Source organism: Frankliniella occidentalis, unplaced genomic scaffold (genome assembly GCF_000697945.3).
Source record: "Frankliniella occidentalis isolate FOCC.00 unplaced genomic scaffold, Focc_3.1 Scaffold218, whole genome shotgun sequence".
NCBI classification, from domain to species: Eukaryota; Metazoa; Arthropoda; class Insecta; order Thysanoptera; family Thripidae; genus Frankliniella; species Frankliniella occidentalis.
In genome coordinates, this window is record NW_026267344.1 from 164300 (window position 1) to 173120 (window position 8821).

General features: G+C 52.8%; 1 protein-coding gene across 2 annotated transcripts in view; it reads right to left on the reverse strand.

Annotated features, from left to right (window-relative positions):
• Positions 1-8821, reverse strand: part of LOC113209489 (FMRFamide receptor-like) — a 108336-nt gene that overhangs the window by 39202 nt on the left and 60313 nt on the right. For both annotated transcript variants that reach the window (XM_052272684.1, XM_052272683.1), the window contains one exon: positions 3700-3817. The gene's annotated coding sequence lies outside the window, so the exon portion shown is untranslated. The remainder of the gene's footprint in view (positions 1-3699; positions 3818-8821) is intronic.

Sequence of the window (8821 nt, forward strand, 5' to 3'; positions counted from 1 at the left end):
GGGGGGTCGTGCTCCGCGGCATGTCGGGACCACATTGACCGTCACGAACGGCGGTGCGCTCGACATGATTGCGGTTGCGGACGACAGACTCAGCTGCCCCGACAGAGCGCGCGTGCAGTGATGATATTTTCATAAACTTTGCGCTGCTCTTCTTATTCCGCACCATGGCTGATGTTCTGCCTGTTAATCTGCGGTTTGCCCCCAAAATAGCGCAATGTGTGTGTGAGGAGGAGGGAGGGGGGGGAGGTAGTTTGCTGCAGGCCGCACGCCCCCGACAGCGCCCGGCAGGCAAGCTCTCGCACTACTTTACTTTGGCCGAGTCGAAACTTTCCCCAAATTGCACGCAAAGAACAGGGCCGCCCCTCCCCCTTTATTAGAGCAGCAGGAGCGGCAGCAGCGGGCGACGAGCACGAGCATGGCCTCTGGGAGCGAGAGGAGCAGCACGCTGCTGCTCCCACCGCCGTGCTGGTGAAAGGTCGGGCAAATCAGTGAAAGGAATACGGAATACCCGGAAGCTGTACCGCGCGGTGCCGGCGTGCACCAGGAAAACGTGTTTCCTGGATTTCCTGGATCAGCGAAATTCGTTCGGCCATGACAAAAATGTTTAACGATGGAAAATCTGTCGTGAGGTCAAAGAATCCGACGACGATGAACTAACGAGACTGACGTAAAGATAAAGTATAAAAATTATTTGGATTTGGGTGTGGGGGCATCGTCATATAGAAGAGTGATGATCGAAGTTTCACGTCTGTCTGTAATCACCATTACTCGAAAACGGGTTGAGCTAGGTACGTGGAATTTTTATTTTAACTTTGTATCACAAAAATCAAAAACTGTATTTATTTTGAGCCCTCTAGCTCAACAATTGACCTGTTAAAAATAAATCAAAATCAAAAAACCCTGAAAATTTCGTTGGGAAGGTTTTTATTATGTTTTTCTGTGGAGTAAACCGTGAAAGTAGAGACCAAGGCCTAAATTTCATCCGTTTGGCTCTATCTTTAACCGTTTGGGCGCTAGAGAGTTTTCCACGAGGAAATGGCCCTTATACAAAAACATGTTTTTTCCTGAGATATTTGATGGTCTTTGTTGGGGCAACTCGTCAAATTAATTCCACTAAAATAATTATTAAAATTTGTGCTTTTTGAGGCGAAAGGCGTCTTGACGACTCTGCATTTTGCCCGACTCGGGTGTCAGCGCCGCAGACCTAGGAATATGCATGCCAGCAGGCGCCAGGCGCGTCGCAGCTTAACAGTGTTTCGTGAGGTATCGCGAAGCCTGTTACGCGAGACGTGGTCTGGCGTATATCTACCTAGGAACTAGCATGGCATAGCTACAATATCGTATCGTATATCGATTAGTTATGTTTAAAGAAAGGCTATATTTTGTAGCGTGTGGGCAGGGTGAGGAAAATAGGAGCAGAGAGAGAGAGAGAAGTATAAATAGATAGACTGATAGAGAGACGGAGGGAAGGACACGGCTCGCCTCTCGTCACGTTGAGATGAGATTGGTCGGGGGCACTCGTGCGTGGCCTCAAGGCGGGCGCGAGGGATTCCTGCCCTGCTTAGTGTGCACGGGACGGGGCGACACTTCCTCGCCCTCACATGGGAAACGAAATAGAAAACACGACCAAACGCACGGGGATGCTCATCACTTGGCAGAGCCGTCACATAAGTTCTGTGCGTCATAAATACGAATCCTGTTTTGGGCCCTTCGTGTTTTCGCTGCATGCCACGTGCACTTTTACTAAACCAACAAAAGGAATGCACTTCTCTCTCTCCCCCTCTTTCTCTATCTCTTGGTGAAAGTGAAAGTGGAGCGAGTTGATTCGATGATTGTCACACGGCGCTCTTGCTTGCCGGGGTTGGGCAGGGAGGCCGGAGAAGTCGGAAGGATAAGCAGCGAACCCCGAGGTAGAACGACGCGCGACGGTAAAACGATTGGATCTAGCGACATGGCCGCTTCTTCCGGGAACGAGCAGCAAAAAATTGATCAAATTGGATGAGTATCTCAATATAATTTTGCTTGAGCGTGAAATGAGGAGAGCGCGGGCGGAGCGGGTGGAGGGGGTGGAGCAGCCGGAGCGGCCGGAGCGGGCGGGCCGCGCGTTGACAACACGGATCGGATGGCGCGCTCAGCGGCGTGCGAGAGCAGCCTGCCTGCCTGTCCGTGGACTTAAGGGGTTGTACGTAGCCGTTCTCCACCCTAAAATATGGAGCAGCAGAGAGGATGAACCGAGGGTTGGGTTCGCAACCGCCGAGTGTTAATGTTTGGCATTGTCTCCACCACGTGGCCCAATAAAGGGAGCCCGAGGGGGCCTACGGGGCAGAACGGGGCCAGCTGAGGCCAGGGGCGGGCAGGGCGCCCCCCAACCCTTCCTCTCTGCTCCGGGCGCCTCTTCGACTAAAGTGACTTGCTTGGACTAATTTTGCCTTCTCTCTGTGCGACGGAGACGCCCTTGTTCTGTTTCCTCACTCCTTCCACTCCTTCTTGGGTCCCTGGGATTTGCTCGAGCCTCTCTCTCACCCCTATACCTCTCTTTCTCGACCCCTCCCTGCCCCTATATCTCTGCTCCCTTTCCCTCTCACTTTCTCGGCGCCAGAAGGATTTCATTATTGCGTAGGAGGAGTACTCGACATACAGACTGGCAGGGTGGCTACATGAGGGGAGGCTCCTTTACGCATGGGGCGCGGGCGCGGCTGAGGCCCTCCTGGGAGTCACTGGATGACGACACGTGTCTCTCGTACAACTTGGATCCCGCAGGTGAGCCGACGAAGTAGGCCGCGTATATGTTACATGGGCACTGCCCGAAAAACTATGCTCATACATCTATACGATTTATTTTGCAAAATGTACAAAATGTATCGTACATGTAAAACCCGCCGCCAAGCCTCCCACTCTTGCTCGTCATCCGATTTCCAGTCAATACGGAGTGCTTGTACATTTACAATCTTGAATGGTAAGTGTAATTGTTCGACTTCTTCCGAGGACATACATATTGTACGGCAATTTTTGTCAGTGCGATGTCAAAGCAGCTCGACTAAGCATACTCTGATAGGGATAAATGAGAGAGAGGGGAGGGTTTTCAGTTCTACCGTAACACCAACAAATGAACTACGAATGTCGGCGAGCAGGTGAATCGGCCTACGAGTGTGCAAATCCATCTGCAAATTCTGGTTTCGCGACGCGCCTGTTCGCCTACGTCTCTACAGCTCGCCCGCTTCCCCCGCTGCCTACTTTGTGTGTGTTTTCGCCGTTAACACGCCCGGCGTCATTTCGCTCTCCTGTTGCTGCCATCTTCTCTCCGGGCGCTTCTCCGGCGCGTGTGGGCTCGGGCTATAAATGTGTTCCGCTCGCATATAAGACACACGCCTGCCTCCAAAACAACGCAGCGCAGCGCAAACGCCCCCGCGTGGCAGCCGGTGGGGCGCGGTGGCGGAGCGTCATGCGGGCCGCGGGATGTAATGGATATAAATTAGTTTGCCTCGATGATTTACCGTCAAAGCGGCAGCTTTCTCCTCCTGCCGTGCGTCCGCATACGGCCGTAACAGCCGCACCCACGCGTCCTGCCCCCGCTGCTAGCTGCTGCTGCTGCCGGCTGCTGCTGCATTTGTGTTTCGCTACTATATAGTTCGGGCAAAGAGAAAGGGGTGGGGGAGGGGCACACGACAGGGTTCTTGAATAACGAGCGAGTTTGCTTACCGCTCAAGCGTGTTCGTCACATCTCCGACGTTGTTTCGCCAACTCCGCTGCTGCCGTCGCTGCCGCAGCCGCACTGCGCCGAACGCGCCGCAGCAGTGGCGGGGGCTGGGCGCACCGCCTGTGCAAGGAAAACACGCATGTCACTGTCACATCAAAGGAACGGGATTAGCAGGGAGCAATCATTAAACAATGACGAGATAATGATCGGTAATTATTCTGAAGTGAAAGAAGTGAAAGAGAAAGCAAGATAAACTATTCCCGTGGAAATCCGACAAACACTCCAATGTTCCGGATGAACTTTCAAAACTATGCTTGCTTGAACTTTCCCAATCATTTGTTTAAAAGTTTTCTTCGCCCAAACGCCCACAGTGTGATAGGTTCGCCTTGCGTATACAGTTTCAACCGCGCAGAGGTATGTATTATCGGCATTCATGCAGTGAATGGCTGGGGCGCTACGTGGCGCGCGCGGCGGCATTGCGTTTCCTACTCGCGCTGGGGTTTCCTCCTGCAAGGCGCAGAGGCGTAAACAGAATAAAACGGGGAGCACTGCACCGCGTGGGCCGGCGTGGGCCCTGCCCCCGTTTATATAGTCTGGCGGGCGGGCTGCGTTGCGCGGAGCTCAGCCAGGTGATAGAGACCCCGCCGCTCACAATATTGCATTTTTACGGCCTCCCTAAACGCTTCCCCGCTCGCTTTGCCTCCTTCCTCGCTGTCCTTCGGTGCAGACTCCCCGGGTGCCGGCGCTAATTTTTACTCCGTGTGAAAGCGATACTAATGCTACTGCGTTATCCTCACACTACCCTCCCATTGCCTTCAACCTGATCCATCTCATAAATATGCAAAAATTGAGGAGTTCCCTTCACGCACATTTCTCTATGGATTACCTGCCTTTGCACAAATGACTCGCACTAAAAAAATCGCCCCAAAATCGCGGAAACTTAGCGCTTAACTCGCCCCGAGTTCGTCAAATGGCCAACTCGTTGCACATTTATTTTTGAAGTAAGGAACCCTTCAGACAAACAAAGCAATTTTGTTTCATTGCTGATCCAGCAAACAAGACTTTTTTGTATTTCTAAAAGTTTCTGGTAAAATTTCAGTGGTCCGTCCATGTGACGGGTCCCTCATTGGACCCGTCATATCTAGCCATACTGGGCTGGCCAGACGGCCAGTGCCAGTATCACTACCACGCTCCATCAGGCCGGGCTCGGTTCTCCATTATTCATCAGGAAGAGTGCGTTCGTTGCCTGCGAGTAGAGCTCTGACGTCGCCCGCCCTCTCCGCCTTGGTTTGGTTCACCCTTCCCGCATCGGAGATGGTGACAGCGGTTGCCCGCGCTGGAGAAACGGGTAAGGTGAGTCGGCAGCGGGTCTTTTTATTTTCCCCCTTCGAGGAACGCTCGACCGCACTCGACTGCGACCAGTCCATCTCACACTGATCTCGTTCACACAACCGCAAGTGCAGCATTCCAGCATTCCCAAGTGACAGTGCAAAAGTGCTATTGCTCAAGAAACTGTGCTGATCACTTACACTTGCTGTAAGCACTTGATTTCCATCAGGATACCGGATGATTCAGAGAAGACGCGTGTTTGCCTCCTCGCTCTGTCCGTGAGGCGCTATGGCCCCTTAGGTGGGCAAAGCCTGCGCCCGCACCTGCGGTACGTGCCATCTTCATCGCGCCTCGATGGAGCGTAACACCAACCTGTGCAGCCGCCAAGCATTATTGGTGAGCGAGTTTGAGTGGAAATTGGAGAGTGCGGCTAAGCCTCTCTGCAGAGGTTACACCTGCTCGTGCCCCCCCCCCCCTTCCCGAATCTCGCTCGGCTGGGCTACATCCGCCGCCAGACCCTTTTGCCCTGCTGCGCGCGCAAACCATCAGCAATTCCGTAAAGCCCGTCATTCTCTCCGAAATAGACAGAGCATTACGGAGGTCTTCGTAATAAATTTACTTGACCTGCCCTCTATTGTGTGTCTCGCAGCTGCTACTTCACTCCCCCCACCTCCTCCAGCCCACCTTACCTTGGCTCTCAGCTTCCGCCCATCAGCTGCACACCTCACCCCGCCGCCACCGTCCTACCGCCGGCCACCGCCACCGCAGCTTCTGCTTCCCTGATTTCTTTTCCGTTGCCACGCAGCAGAGCGGTGTGGTAGGTAAGACTACAAAGCTGCCTGCCCCGAAAGAGAAGCAGAAAACGCTTTTGCTTCTTTTCTTCATTTTGTTTTTGGTCGTGAGAGAAATAGAGAGAGAGAGAGAGAGAGAGAGAGAGAGAGAGAGAGAGAAAGGTCGTTGCCTGGCCAACAGCATTTTCACCATAGAAAGTAAAACAGCGAAGAACCAGAAGAATCTCCGCGTGATGATCATTTTCTTTTCTTTTTCACCCCTAGTGTTTAAAAGCGTTTCGAGCGCGCGTTCCTCGCCGCGCGCGAATGCGAATTCTTTCGGACTCATCAATATGCTCGAGGAGCTTGTGCTGTGCGAAGGCGCGGGGAACGTCTGGCTGAGAGAGCGGCGGCGGTGGTTGTTATCTGTGGCCGTGCCCCCACTGTAAAAATAAATTTCGTGATTTTACGAAATTTTGTCGGTTAATTTTCCAGTGCGAAAACTTCGTTTTGAACTAATTACGATACATCGTTATTTCACGAATTGCTTCGTAAAATCCAAAGCTCTAACTAAGGGGTATGAAATTTGCATATATTTTGTCAAATTTTATGACATATGATTCCCAAAATTATATGCATTCGTTACGAAATATATTTGTAACTTTACTAAATGTTTCGTAAATTGGCCCTAACGAAATATTTTCGTAATTTATTTTTTACGAAGCATTTCGTAACACTTTTTTTCGTAAAATCACGAAAACTTTTTACAGTGCCCGCTTCGACTGGCCGCACCGGGACACGTCACCGCGGGGCGGCGGCCCAGGCCGTCACGCGGGTGCTTCGCAGTGCTTGGCCGAGCTTCGGCGAACAGCTTTACTGCGGCACTTGCACCCTCGCGGGCGCGACTTCCGGTGCCGAGCTTGGCACCGAGGAGGAGAGAGGATACCGCGTTGTAAACACACCGGGCCGCCAGCGCCGGCAGCCCCGGCCCGAAGCCTCGGCCCTGCCCCCGCACGGCACACCGCTTGGGGCCCAGGGCCGAACCCAGGGCCAAGGTTGGGCTGGAGTGGTCTTGTTATTGGACGTGCAGCAAACGGCGCCCTCCATGGAGGAGGAGCAGAGCCGAGTCCCGCCTGCTGTAAAATAAAGGTGGGTCTTATCTCGTAGTCGAGCCGGTAAGGGCTGCGGGGGCGTGGCGCCGAGGAGGGGGCTTCGTCCGATAAAGACGTTTCTAAATTGGAGGTATCGTCTTGCGGGGCGGCGCTGTGCGGCGGGGAGGGAGGAGGCACCGTTGCCGGGGAGGCTGCTAGTTGCTCGGGGTTCAGTGGTTTGATGTTCCGTGTTGCTGCGGATGTAAAGCAGAGGCGGCGTTTTGTTTGAATTGTGAAGGCGTTTTCAGCACCCAGTTTTCCCTATTGCGCTTCTTGTTCTCTGAAATAAAATTAGTCACGTAGCCTTCTTGGTTCACAGATAATATGAGGAAAAAGTCACGGACGGCGATGAAAGGGAATGGATAAAAAAAACAATATCTGCTCTGAAAGTGCTATTCGACGCACGTGTAAACTTGCTGCTTTTTAAAATTTAAGATAATAAGCTAGCATTTGTACTCTTGGGCAAAAGTTTAAGTATTCTTTTTGGGAAGACCCACTGTAGAAGGAACTTGTGATAAAAAAAATCCGTGCTAAGATTGGTTGTAAAAATAACTAGCCATGATATTCTCAGTTTTATCACAATTTGTTTCACAATGTGAATGCGAAATCGTGAAAACATATAGTCTTTGAAATAATTATACTTTTTTGAGTTTTCGCCGACAACATTTCTCCTGTGCCACCGAGAGGGTTTTGGGTGTTACATATTGCAGGGGGAGGACGAGGGTGGTGGGACTGAGGATTTAGTGACCTTGAGCGCCCTTGAGAAGTCTTGAATTGGTGCGCCCATTGGCCCCATCCCATCGGCAGCAATCGGCAGTCGACGGCGCTCTCTGCCTGCCCTGCATCGCCGCGCGCAACACGGCCGGCAATACAATTCCAGCGCGCTTCATGCGTGCGAAGAAAAATAAAGAACTGGACGGCCGAGCCCGGCGGGGCGCGTCCCCGTTCCACCCACTCCATGCCACTCCGGCAGCCCGCGGCGGAATGTTGTCGTGCAGTAAAACGGATTAGGTACGGTTGAGCGGCGAGCGGTGCCCCGATAGCACGGGTTAATGAAAAACAGGGGGCGACTGACAACACAATGACGTGTTTTCGCTCTCGGAGGTTCGCGTGCGTTGACTCGCAAACCACGATGAGGTCGCGGCCCTGTCGTCCAAGATCATCGATTGTTGTTATGTGCGCCACCTACAGACTTCGTACCCATACCCGCATGCCTGCATGCTGTATACAGCCAGTATAAATACAGAAGTGCGCGAAGTGAATCTGCCGCCTTGTACTGAACCACCGCTCGGCGCTTGAGCCCAAAAGACGGTACCGGGGTACGAAGCTTCGCTATGCTTCTCCCCAAGTAATTTGAACCTCCTTCCCTGCAACCCTCCTATGGAATTTTCTACCAGCCCTAAATTAAGTCGGATCGGGCCTACACTTTTGTGTGGGCACATTTAAAATCCTGATGGACGGCCAGACAAAAGCATTATACTTACTCATCTTTTCAATAATTGTTCTGTGGACCAGCCTAGCGGCGGCACGCACGTATGCCAGCTGCTGCGTATAAGTTTTCCCGGCAATATTCTGTCTGCCCTTCGCTGCCCGCCCTTTTCCTCTTTTCTCCCCTCTCCCTTCGACCCCCTCTCTCCGCCAACCCCTTCCCTGCGAGCCCGGCGTGTGCCCCCGCCCCCCAATTCCCTCGCATGACTGTGGGGCACAGCCGTATTTGGTCGGAGTCGCGCGGTTAGCAACAGCAGGAATAAGTTTGGAATTGTAATCCAAGTTGAATTTCCCCTCCTCTCCCTCAGCGTCTCTCTGTCCCCGAGGTCTCGGGTGCAGAGTGATGGCGCCGGTCCAGAGCAGGGTGCTTCGCCCCTCCCCCCCCC